This window comes from Haemaphysalis longicornis, unplaced genomic scaffold (genome assembly GCF_048455015.1).
Source record: "Haemaphysalis longicornis isolate Haplotype H1 unplaced genomic scaffold, Haemaphysalis longicornis Haplotype H1 scaffold_11, whole genome shotgun sequence".
Classification (NCBI taxonomy): domain Eukaryota; kingdom Metazoa; phylum Arthropoda; class Arachnida; order Ixodida; family Ixodidae; genus Haemaphysalis; species Haemaphysalis longicornis.
The window spans coordinates 125,962,216-125,976,014 of NW_027526214.1; the positions used below are offsets into that span (position 1 = coordinate 125,962,216).

General features: G+C 48.6%; 1 pseudogene; it reads left to right on the top strand.

Annotated features, from left to right (window-relative positions):
• The first annotated feature begins 1,747 nt into the window (after window positions 1-1,747).
• Window positions 1,748-2,868, top strand: LOC144160909 (uncharacterized; annotated as a pseudogene).
• The last annotated feature ends 10,931 nt before the right edge of the window (window positions 2,869-13,799 follow it).

Consider the following 13,799-nt stretch of genomic DNA (forward strand, 5'->3'; position numbering starts at 1 on the left):
GCACTCGGGCCATCATGATGCAAATGAACGTCAAGATTACACAGAGCCGAAACTTGGGGGATAGGAGTGTTTTGAACCTCCAGAGTAGAATTTTTGGGGTTTTGGCAGGTCTTTCTCGCGTGCGTAAGCGAAGCATTAGTAGTGCAGACTTCTCGGCTTGACAGCGTAGCCCTTCTTGTATGAGATACGTGTTGATTGTATCTATAGCTTGCTGTAAAATGTCGTGTCGGCTCCAACTGACCTTGAATTGTCCACAGTATGATGTTGTCGGTATAGAAACTGTAATGAAGGTCTGAGATTTGGTGAAGTCTTATGGGTGAGTGGAGTAATTAGCATTGCAAACGAGAGGTGATGTAACGGAGCCTCCAGAATTTTTTCTTCGCCTTTTTTGGCTGTAACAGCGCGTGTTGAGTGAACAGTACGGTACAAAAGCCAAACATGGCATAGGCATACTGTCCGCTTGTTCAAGGTGCGTGGTGATTAAGTGTATGTACCAAGTGCTCAAATATTTTGCCAACAGACGAGCTACAGGCGTACTCCTTGGAGGTTTGTGGATCTTAGGTATGAGGGTGATATCTGCTCGTCCACTGTGCAGGCAATTAAAACAGTGCTTTTGCGGGCTGTTGAGTTAGATAACAAAGCTGTTTTTGTTTGTAATGAATTCCTTGCTCTGGCTTGTATTTTTTTGTGCTCTTTTATCCTTTCATGCTCTTTTATTACCTTTTTTGGCCCCAATCCTCTCCCGAAATGAACTCATGGATACGTAACTGGTGGGGGGTGATGCCGCAACAAGAGATGTTTTTTTTGCACCCCCACGCTCACGTGTATTTTCCTTTGTGCTCCCATACCACTATAAACTTGTAGTCCCTGTTTCGCAAACAATGCTGGCTGCATTTGTAGAATTCAAACCTTCAAAGGCCGTCATCAGTGGTACAACTGACAGCTGGCCATTTGGGCACATGTGGACATTAAATTTGGGTTTTGTAGATTGTCTCTTGGTGAATTTATTGCGAGTGGTCTATTATCCTTCTCTGCCACTGAAGTTTTCTTAAACCCCGAACGGGGCACCTTGAGCAATCTTGGTGACGGTACTGGCGATACCGCGGACCCCGAGCCCCCATACTCTTGCTCTAATCTACCGTGGCTACGAGTTTTAAAGTGAAGGGCAGAAACCACAAACGGTGGCCGTCGGAGCCCAGGTCAAGCTCCGGCGGATGGGCTCCCTGTCTGTTTACCAGGCAGGGAGCTCCTGGACCTCTCTCGGTATCAGGGTAACCCGAGCGAAGGAAGTACCCCAGTCCCCTGCTTCTATACTATGATATATGGCATTTTCTAACCCCCCCCCCCCCCCAAACGTGATCGGCCCCTGCAAAGGGGCCGCACCGAAGTATCCTTTTCTCCTTTGTCTTCGATCTCCATTCCAAAGCCCGATAATATCTCGTGGTTTTTGGTAATCGAATCCCTGGATAAATCAAAACCCGTCTCTTCCCAGTCTGTCTTTCTCATATCCAAGTTTCCTGAAAGCCTTGTAGGCAAATCGTACAAGGAGAAATCCTAATTGAAGTCCAAAACCAACAACAATCCTGTAACCTCTTGCAGCAAATGCGCATGGTCGATGTTGACATCAAGATCACGCCCCATCTCAGCCTATTTAGCTGCCAGGGCGTGATCTCTGATAGTGATCTCTGATAGAGATGGTGGGCTCGGTGGCTGTGCCACGACGCAGTCTAATCCACTTCTGTTCGTGATGCAGAACTTCGTACGCGCTATCTCCTGCTTGCTGGTACCCGTTCTTCTGGGCCCGGTATCATGCATCGATGCGAGCAGCCCTTTCCCGCCAAGGCCCGTCAACGCAGATGACTGGCGCCAACTTCCAGAATTGGCCACCACTGCCCTATCGACGCTGCAGCCCGGAAACTGGACGCTCGAAAGTGCTCTAACAGCTACGCCGTCATCGACTTCAGCAAGCGCACAGCGTATAAATCCCCCCCCCACCAGCCGGCCGCGCTCTGTGGGCTCGGTGGCTGTGCCACGACGCAGTCTAATCCACTTCTGTTCGTGACCGATGCCTTGTTCAGCTACCGAGCCCCCAGTGCTGTGTTTGCATTATTTCTGATTGTATGAACATTGTGTTCTCTCTGCTGTTACTGTTGTGTGGAGATATTGAAACTAACCCTGGCCCAACCACCCTAGAGGAAATAATGACTGAACTTAAAAGTCTGTCTTCCGGTCAATCCCAGCTCATTGGCGATGTACAAATCCTAAAAAGCCAGCTATCTACCACTGATAAAGCCATTTCCGAACTAGGCAAGAAAATCGACAGTCTTGAATCCCACTACAGTAGTGTCGACACACTCCGAACCGACCTTGACGCCATGACCGCCGCCACCTCCCAGACAGCTACCCAGGTCTCAATACTGGAGGCTCGACTGGACGATGCGGAGAATCGTTCCAGACGGAACAACTTGTTGTTTTATGGCATAGCGGATGACAAGCCATCCGAAACGTATGCGCAGTCTGAGGAGCGTATTACTGGGTTTTGCAGGGACCACCTAAAAATAACTGTCGAATCCAAGGATGTCGAGCGTGCTTGGCCGCCACTCGCAAGACCGGTGTCGGCCTATTATTGTGCAGTTTACATCCTTCAAAACCAAGGAAGCTGTCCTTGCTTATGGTCCCCAGCTTAAGAACACCGATTTTAGCATCGGGGAGGATTTCTCGCATCGGGTCCGGAACGCACGGAAGCATCTTCTGGATTTTGCTAACGAAAAATCAGGTCCCTTGCTTTTACGGTATAAGACCCTTTTTATGGGCTCCAAACGATACGTATTTAACGAGGCAACTGAAAATGTAGAAGAAAGCTCGTAGCAATTGCCTTCACGCCCCAGGTCTTCTAATATTCCCGTTTTTGGCCCCAAAGCTAATCTTTCTTTTTCGGTAACTTTCACCAAACGCGACCACGTGTCCAACCTTGTATCTTCATCTAGTAGTAGCCTACTCATACTAAGTGAAACGTGGTTGACCTCTGACGTCACCGACAGCGAAATTTTGAACCACTTGCCTCACTTTAACTCACTTTAATCTTTTTCGAAAAGATCATCCCGGCACCCGTGGCCGCGGCGTCCTGATTGCTACAAACGAACAACTTTCATGCTCGCTTATAAACATTGCCTCCGACCTCGAAATATTGTGGTTACTCTTTCGTTCCGTACCACAGCCCGTACTATTAGCTGTTTGTTATAGGCCTCCCAAAAGTAGTCCGGATTTAATGGTATTTTAGCCGAACTTACGGCCAAATATCCAAATGCTCGCGTCCTCCTCCTGGGGGACTTCAATTTTCCTAAAATTGATTGGCTTAGCCTAACTTCATCTGCACCCAATGCAAAGGAAGTCAACGATTTCCTTGATGTTTGCATCAACTTTAATCTCACTCAGCTGATAACACAACCTACACGTGTTACTGAAGATACCGCTAACATTCTTGACCTAATCTTAACAACTGATCCTGAGAGCCTGTCTTCTATCACATATCTTGATGAAATAAATGACCATAAGGTCATTCACGCTAATTTTACCTTCATTCCTCAAATGCGCCAAGCCTGCAGTAAAACTATTAGGCTACATGACAAGGGTAACTACGGGGCCATCACTCGTGAACTTGAAGCCTTTCTTCCGACGTTTCCAGATGGTTTTTGGGAGCGACCCATTAACGATAACTGGTTAATCTTTAAAAATAAATTAAACCAGCTAGCTGATCAATTTATCCCTAAAATAACTTTCCGTCCCACCCGCCAAAAACCTTGGTTTACTAAAACATTAAAAAGGCTTGAAAATAAGAAGAAACGCCTCTTTCGGGCTGCGAAGAATAAAAACACTGACTCTGCATGGGAAAAATACAAGGTTGCCGAGAAAGCATATTCAAGTGAAGTGCGCAACACCAAGCACTCCTTTTTCCATACGGAACTACCGAAAATACCTTCTAAACACCGTATAGCGCAGTAGGCAAGACACAGGACGAAGGGGACACGGACGAGCGCTAACTTACAACTGAATTTTATTAACAACACAAAAACATATAAATAGGAAAGATTATCACGCTCATGTGATCACGAAAGGTTGCGAAGCCACCTCGTCGTGATCACATGAGCGTGATAATCTTTCCTATTTATATGTTTTCGTGTTGTTAATAAAATTCAGTTGTAAGTTAGCGCTCGTCCGTGTCCCCTTCGTCCTGTGTCTTGCCTACTGCGCTATACGGTGTTTAGATGGAGTACCAACTAGCTCGTACCCATACGTTGTTAAATTATATTTCTAAGTCAACGAGCCCCTTTATGTTCTCTTCTGTTCAACCCTCTATTCTCATCACGCTCATCGCCATCACTGTTTGCACGTCCCGCACCTTTGCCTTTTGCCTTCGCCGGAGACAGCTTCCACCGGACGCAGCCGCGCTCTTTGGTGGGTTCAGCCCTACCGCTAGCCATGCGGCTAGTATGTGCCGAATTCTCCGTTCGGAGTGGGAAAAACAACGACGCTTCTACCGTGATGCGCTCTTCAACCTGGTACAAGGTCAGCGAGTGTCTTCGTTCGGCAAGAAAAGAATATGGCGTGAATACAACGCACAGATTGATTCTGCAGCCGAGAGTATGTGGCAGTCGGCCCTCCTTGGACTTCGGGTGCGTCGTCCCAAGGCACCTCCCGCTCTGGATAAACCCGTCTTCACTGACAGCGGCGTCACCCTTCCAGACTACGTGCAACACACGCTCAGCTTCGGTCCGAAGTTCGCCGTTCAGCCCAAGGCTTCTGCGGCAAAACTCTTGTCGTTTGTACGTCGAGTATCAAGCCTGGCGCCGGACAACGAGAAAGAAAGGTGTGTGTCTGAAGGTGTTGATGTACTGATGAGGTGTGGGAAGCAGAAAGCAGGGTTGCCTGTAAAACGGGTTGCTTCATACTTAAAAGAGAACAACTTGTGTGTTGTGCAGTCGGACAAAGAAGGGGGTTTTGGGGTGTTCCCCCACGTCAAGTTCCTCGCTAAAGTCGAAGAAGCGATCGATTCTGTTTTTAGATCTTGTCCTCATGTGTCCTTGAACAAGGTTAAAAAGGTAGCCAAAGAACTCTTGAAAAACCTTAACCTGCACAAGTTGGCGAAGCAGGTTGATTGCAGCACTAAGGCAGGCCTCGACATGTTTTTTAGCGCCAAAACCCATAAGATTGGTACGCCTTTTCGGGTCATAGTGTCTGAAAGACACACTTGGCAAAGATGCATGGCGAGGTTCCTCCAGCGCAACCTGGGGATGTTGAAAATGGATGACCCTTTTGACACAAAAAACTCTGAGCAAGTAATAGATTTTCTTATGAAGAATTCAGGAGAGGGCTTCAAAGCTTTTCAGTAGACGTTAAAGACCTCTATTACTCTCTCCCCCATGACCTGATGCTATCGAGTGTTGAAGAGGCGATCCACGGGTTTGGCCCAGTACGGTTTTCTAATGAATGTGGTGTCTCTGTTCAGGGGTTTCTGGAGCTGTTGAATTTGTACCTGAAGTCAACGTATGTGCAATGGAATGGGGGTACTTACATACAGAAGAAAGGGGTGTGTATTGGGTCCTGCGTTGCTCCGGCACTAAGTAACCTCGTCATGGCCCATTTGGACAGGATTGTTGCAGACAAGTTGAAAGGCACATGTGTGATAAAAGTGTTTCGCTATGTCGACGATTTTTTGGTGGTAATGAATAGTAACGTGGGAGCCTTTCATCGGGACGTGGCAAGCACTCTGGGGATTTTTAAAGAATGCCTCAGGCCACTTGAGGTTACTCACGAGATGCCTCAACAGGACCTCCTGAAGTTTTTGGATTTATGCCTGAAATTCTCACCCTCCCATGTGTGTTGGCGTTACGAACCCCGAAGCAAAAAACCCATATTACCGTTTACGTCTGCGCATACGAAGCTCGTAAACAGAGGCATTGCCAGTACATGTCTGACAAATGCGCTTAAGAAATCATGCTATCACCTCTCGGACAGCAGTTTTCACGCGCAAGTATGTCGCCTCACCTCAGCAGGTTACCCTGAGAATCTGATCGTGGCAGTGGCTGACTCCATCCGTAGGAAAGAAAAACGAGCGCAGACTGATCTGAGACAGGACGGTGATCAGGTGGCTGAAAAGAACCAACAGGTAGCGGTCATCCCGTACATGCACGGCTTATCACATAACCTGAAAAGGATTGGTGGTAAGGCCGGCGTGAAAGTTGTCATGTCCGCCCCTGACAAGCTGTCCGGTCTCTGCAGCAGAACGTGCCCCGTGAGGAAGGGAAAGACTAAATGCTCCGTCAACCACAAAAACCAGTACGTGCATTGCGCGGAAGGTGTTGTCTACTAGTTACCCCTCTCCTGTAAAAGAGCGTACATTGGCCAAACGGGTCGATGCCTCAACACGCGCCTGCGGGAGCACCACAACAAAGTGCAGAAAGGAAAGGAGGGCAATCTGGCAATTCATTGCCACGAATGCGGCGAGTGTGAACCCTTGTTCGATGCATGCACTGTGCTATTTCGAGACTCTGATCAGCGCACGCGGGAGATTATCGAAGCAGCGGAAATGCAGAAGATTGGTGACTGCGTAAGCACGACGTCCATATCTTTGACCTCGAAGGAGCTGGCTTTCTTGGATGGACGCTGCTGATTATGCCTGCATGACGAGGTGGCTTCGCAACCTTTCGTGATCACATGAGCGTGATAATCTTTCCTATTTATATGTTTTCGTGTTGTTAATAAAATTCAGTTGTAAGTTAGCGCTCGTCCGTGTCCCCTTCGTCCTGTGTCTTGCCTACTGCGCTATACGGTGTTTAGATGGAGTACCAACTAGCTCGTACCCATACGTTGTTAAATTATACCGAAAATACTTGCTGATTCACCGAAGCGTTTCTGGCAAATAATAAACCCACATAACACGCCCCCCATCGCCCTTACTAATGATTCTGGTCAATAATCAAGATGTTCAGAATGTGCCAATATATTCAATGCCGCCTTTTCGTCTGTGTTTACGAATGAATCCAACCCCGTTGAAACAGAATTAGTCCCTGTTAATCTGCATGAAATGCCACCCTTTAACATAGGTTTCAATAGTATCCTGTCTTTAATAGAAAAAATAAAACTGTCATCCTCGGCGGGTATTGATAAAATTGCATCCAAGCTGTTAAAGAACACTAAGCACATATCAGCCGAGTTTTTACTTTTGCTGTTCTCCCAGTCGCTTTCCTCAGGTATCCGGCCTTTCCAATGGAAGTGTGGGAAGGTCATTCCGGTTCACAAGACAGGTAAAAGAGACTGCCCGTTAAAATATCGCCCCATATCATTACCCAGTGTGTGTTGCAAACTCATGGAACATGTCATATACACTCATATCATGCATTTTCTTGATTCTAACAATTTCTTTCATTCCTCTCAACACAGATTTCGAAAAGGCCGCTCATGCGGAACCCAACTAGCCCTTTTCCTTCACGACCTGATGCTAACCGCGATGGTAACCTCCAAACTGATACTATTTTTCTCGATTTCACTAAAGCTTTCGATAAAGTTCCAAACCAGCGCCTACTAAAGAAACTTTTTCAATTAAATCTACCAGCGGAGCTTCTGAATTGGATTACCCAATTTCTGACTAACCGCTCTCAGTTTGTTTTGGTTAACAACGTCAAATCTAACTCTCTTCCCGTTAAGTCTGGAGTGCCACAGGGATCTATCCTTGGCCCGCTTTTGTTCCTAATATACATTAGCGACTTACCTAAAAATTTATCCTGCAACCTACGCATGTTCGCAGATGATTGTGTTATCTACCGCAAAATAACCAACACATTTGATCAAGCAGCACTACAGAATGACCTTAATGAAGTATTAAACTGGTGTGACCGTCGGCTTATGACCCTTAATCCTAACAAATGCAAATTAGTTTCCTTCCACCGCCACAAAACTCCACTCCGATTTTCCTATGAAATTGCTAACGTACCAGTCGAAACAGCCGTACCCTATAAGTATCTTGGTGTAACATTAACCCCTGATCTTTCCTGTCGAACGCATATCACTAACATGATTTTATCAGCCAACCGATCATTAGGATTTCTAAAACGTCACCTACGTCACTCACCGTATCACGTGCGTCTTGTGGCCTACCAGTCGCTAATCCGGTCCAAACTAGAATACGCATCACCCATCTGGAGCCCTCACCAAGTTTATTTGATCAACGCCATCGAAGCACTGCAAAATCGCGCCGCTCGCTTTATTCTTTCTTCTTATTGTTACGATGTCAGTGTTTCATCCCTTAAAAATGAATGCGGTCTGTCAAGTCTTTCCCTTCGATGCAGAATCGCTACTTTGTGACTGTACCACAAGTTGTACCACAGCTCACCCCGCCAACCACCTTACATCGCTCCCGCCGCACGCATTTCCCCCCGCACTGGCCATCCACTTCAAGTCTTCCGACTCCGATCTGGCACCTCAACATTTTCTGCATCATTTCTCTGCCGCGCTGCCAAAGAATGGAATGACCTTCCCCGCGATGTAGTTTCAATCACCTGTCCATCACGTTTTATCCAAAGTGTGTCTATGCATCTGCAATGTTAACCTGTGGCTTTTGCATCTATGTTGAACAACCCACCCCTTATGTAACACCCCCCTGTGGGGTCTTTAAGGAAATAAAGTGAAGTGAAGTGAAGAGACCTAATAAATGAGACTGAAGCAGATCTGCTCGACGGCCTTCGCGATCAGGGTGTAACAGCAGTGCGGCGAATCACGATACGCCGAAACGACCAAATAATAGCTACTAAACACATAATCTTGACGTTTGACCGCTCAATACTTCCTGAGTCGGTCAACGCAGGCTTCATGAGATGTGCGGTCCGACCCTACGTGCCAAACCCACGCCGCTGCTTCAAGTGTCAGCGGTATAGGCACGGCACAACCTTTTGCCGTGGTAAACCGACGTGCGCAAAATGTGCAGCACACGGTCACCTAAGCGACAAATGCGAATACGAGAGTTTTACCTGTGCGAACTGCCAGGGACCGCACACTGCCTATTCTAGGAGCTGCGAAAAATTCAAACAAGAAAAACAGATCCTTGCCTTGAAAGTAAACGAGAACATCACCTTCCCAGAGGCGCGAAAGAGGTTCGCCTCTTTCCCCCTGTGGAGGTACGTCGACGCAGCTCGCCGGGGGGCGGAGCGGCGTCTTGTTTCGGTGGAGACCCAGTACCGAGAGTCCGACTTGGTCCCCCCCAACCCCCCCCCCCCCCTCCCGGGTTGCCTCTTGCAGCCCAACCCGCCTCCGCACCGCCCGCTGAGCCAGCAGCGGCTGTAGTGGCATCCATGTCTGGTGGGGATGCTGCTGCACCCACTGTTTCCTCCTCTCCACCGGCCCGAAGCACACGCGAGGGCCCAGAGGAAATGGAGACGGAGGAAACCGCAGTATTTGCCACCCTCGCCGCACCACCTGTGCCACTAGGGGCGCTCCTGACACCCTCGGCGGTCGCGACTGCAACCAAGGGCACCGGGAAGGGTGCCAAGTACAAGGGGTCCGGTCCGCCGGGTACCCCTTCCAAATATGATGATGAGGTGGATGTGGGACCTTTCCTGTCTGCTTTGCAGCAGAAGGAGCGGGTCTCTCCATCGAAACCTCCAGAGAAGGCTAAAAAACCCCTTCCAAGAGTGCATGCCCCGAAAGACCTTACATAAACAGTCACACTCGAGCAGCTCTAACACATCATAATGGGAAGAGAAAACATAGTTCAATGGAACTGCAGAGGCCTTCTGAATAATCTTGACGACGTGTATGAGATTCTGCATGCCAATCAGCCAAGTTTAATTCCAAGCACACAAATTTCTTGAATAGTTACCCGGTATACAGAAAGGACAGGGTTGGCTGTACACATTCTTCTGGTGGTGTGGCCATAATCGCCCGCAAATCCTTAGCATGCCACCCTGTCACCTTGAACACCGTCCTTGAGGCTGCAGCCGTCCGCACAATAATATTTAATAGGTTGATAACGGTACGCTCCATCTACATCTCTCATGATCTTGCACTTCTGAGCTCTGACTTTGAGGCTTCTTGCAAAAACACTGCGCTAAATCGAAATTACGAAGACGAACGACGGCGGAACACACGATGCACACTTACGAAAGCGCAAACTATCAACTGGCCTTTGTTTTCCGAAACAGAAACGTTCAAAACCCCGAACAAAACCCTATCTGTGTTAAGTTCTTGATAGTTGTTATCGTCACTTCACTTTTTGCGCGGTCTCACTCACAGCTGGCCACGTGCGCTCGTCGTCCCCTCTCTCTGGCTCACTGTCACAGGGGGAACATCTTTCCGCAGAAGGTGAATTTCCTTGTTTTTTAGAATTCCCGATGGCTGGCTGAGGCATGCGCCTGGTCTCTCCGATGCCATACTAAAGGCTTCAATAACTTTCCTGGTCTTCCTGCTGTGGGAGCGTGCCAATACTGTTGTTTCATTGAACAGGGGTTCGCATTCGCATTTTTTGCAGTGATCGGCCAAATGCCCGGGCGCTTGTATCTTGGCGCACGCGTTCTTATGCTCCCGCAGCCGCTCGTTCAGGCACCTTCCAGTTTGTCCTATATAGGACCTCCCACAGTCCAACGGAATTTTGTAGACGACTTCTGACTCGCACCTCACGAAGGGGTTTCTGTGTTTCACCCCACAGCGTGGGCGTTCAGCGTCTTCCTTGTTCACCCGCTTGCACAGTCCTTTCAGCTTGTGTGGGGCGGAAAAAACAACCTTAACATCGCACCTTTCGGCAACCTTTTTCAGCCCGTGTGAGACGTTGTGGATGTACGGAATGACTACCAGTGGTCTTCTGTCATCCTTCTCTTGCTGACGCCCAACGTCGCGTTTACCTTTTTTCAAACAATTCTCTGCCACTCCTAAAAGGAGTGGTTCTGGAAAGCCGCTTTCTTTGAGCCGCCCGATCTGCACATTCAGACTTTCTTTTACGGCGTGGTCGCAAAATTTTGACAAAGCCTGTGTTATGCACGCTGTGGCTATTCCTCGTTTGACCAGTTTTAAATGCCCAGAGTCATGTGGGAGCAATTTTTTCTGGTTTCTGGTAAGGTACTTCCAACACGCGTGGTCACCTTGCAATGTGAGGCTGACGTCCAAAAACTGGAGCCGCCCGTCTTCTGGTAGCTCATGCGTGAATTCAAGGCCTGCATGGGCATTGCTAAAAGCTTCCAAAACCTTCGCTACTGCGTCTTCTCTCAGTTCTCCCCACGGGAAGCACACGAGGAAGTCGTCCAAGTATCGGAAGTAGCGCGTGACGCCCATCTGCTTCAAAACGGGCTGCAACATGCGGTCGCCCTTTGCCAGGTACATATCGCAGAGTACTGGAGCAATGCACGATCCTATAGATATGCCGTCCTTCTGCGCGAAGACACTTTCTTCGAAGCGCACCCTCAAAGAATTCAGGTAGAGTTGAAGTAAGCCCAAGAAAGTCACTAGCAGCCATCCCGCACTGGTTTTGGAAGCGCACATTCCCGTAGGTGTCAATACATTCCTCCACCGCTTCTATGACGCCTCCTTCACATCTATGGAATAACAGTGCAAGGGCGGCGCCTGCTGCAGAAACGTCACTAGCTCCTGAGAGTTGCTTCGAAGGAATGGATCATCCACCTTGAGTGCGGTGAGGTGTTGCTGCAGAAAAAGCGCTACCCTTCGCTGCCATGTCCCCTTGTCCTCGATGATGGTCCTTAGGGGCATGCCCTCTTTGTGGGTCTTCACAGAGAAGAAGACGTTAAGGCAAACACCTTTACACTCTCGCACTTCTCTTGCTAGCTTCTCGTGTCCCACACTTTCGCAGAATGAAGCTGCATGGGTCTTCTCTTTTGTCAGAGCTTTGTCGTCCTTGCACTCCTCCTTCGTGAAGTTTTTGAGCATTGCTTGCGTGGCTTTTTCTGCATATTGCTCTTTGTCGAGGACCACGAACTCCCCCGTTTTGTCTCCCAGGAGCAGACGGCAATCATTCTGTCTCAGCCACTTGACTGTTGACTTTGTTTCTGTCACGCTTCTCTTGTCCGGCACCTTGCGGGTCGCCGCTTCTACTTTCCCCACAGCTTCAGTGATGTAGGATTCCCTTTCATTTTCAGGAACCATCCTGGCTACGTCATGCACCATGGCTATCAAGTCTGCTGGCCTCGCCTCTGGGGGAATGGCGAACTTCGGTCCCTTACCTAGCAGCTCCGCGGCCGTGGCAGGCAGTGACACGCCAGCCAGGTTGACTAGGCCTGTGTCCCCGTGTGACAGTGAGCCAGAGAGAGGGGACGACGAGCGCACGTGGCCAGCTGTGAGTGAGACCGCACAAAAAGTGAAGTGACGATAACAACTTTCAAGAACTTAACACAGATAGGGTTTTGTTCGGGGTTTTGAACGTTTCTGTTTCGGAAAATAAAGGCCAGTTGATAGTTTGCGCTTTCGTAAGTGTGCATCGTGTGCTCCGCCGTCGTTCGTCTTCGTAATTTCAATTTAGCGCAGTGTTTTTGCAAGAAATAATGTACCAACTAGCCCAGAAGCGAGCTCTCATTGACTTTGAGGCACTGGTCGACCAGCTGCCTGAACCTAACAGGCGACTTCAATGCACACAATTCTCTTTGGGGCTCTTTTCGCACGGATGCCCGAGGTCGCCTGATAGAGAAGTTTTTAACATCCTCTGGAGCATGCGTTTTCAACAACAGCCTACATACCAAAACATAGGACACAACACATACTCATATCTTGATTGGCGTTTGGCTCCACAGTTCTCTTTTCATGTCTTGAGTGGTGCGTGGGCACGGACCCATATGGTAGTGACCACTTCCCCACCACAGTAACATATATAGGTAAAGGCCCATGCAGTCCATCTTCCCGAAACAGGTTTAATGAAGCAATTGCTTCATGTATTCCAGTTAGCTCGAGCTAACTGGAATACATTTACAGAGACATACAAACTACACCACACATCCATAGGACACCTACACGTCGAAGAAGCTACCCAACTCCTCACGGCGCACATCCTCGACGCCGCCGAAAAGTCCATTCCTCACGCATCTGGTGCCCCGCGCAACCAGAGGAGACCGTGGTGGAATGAGGACTGTAGGCGGGCGCGAGAGGCCCAGAACAAGGCGTGGGGTATCCTTCGTCGGTACCCCACGTCGGGTAACCTTATTTTGTTCAAACGGGCCAAGGCGTTTGGAAAACGTGTGCGCCGTGAGGCAAAACGAAAGAGTTCGCGCACCTTCTTGACATCCACTAATTCATACACGGACACACACAAAGTCTGGACACGTATACGCAATCTCAAAGGACAACAGACACACAGTCTTCCCCTGGTTAGCACAACGGGGGACACACTGGAAGAGCAGGCTAATACACTTGCACAACACCTCGAACACGTGTCCAGTTCAGCACACTACACAAACACTTTCATGAAACACAAAACATCTGCATAAATAAAGCCCTTACACGACAAAGACAAATCAAAAACTTCTTACAACTCTGAATTCACTCTCTATTAGTTGGGGGCTGCTCTGAGCACGTGCAAACGTTCAGCTCCAGGCACAGATAAGATTACATACACCATGATAGAGCACCTATACCCAGACACTCTTGAAACACTCTTACACCTATACAATAAAATATGGCTTTCGGGGCACATTCCACGCTCTTGGAGGGAGGCCATAGTAGTAATGGCTTTCCTAAAGGAAAAGAAGGACTCCTCCTCTCCCGCCAGTTACCGTCCCATTGCCCTCAGAAGCTGCCTGTGTAAGCTCTTCGAA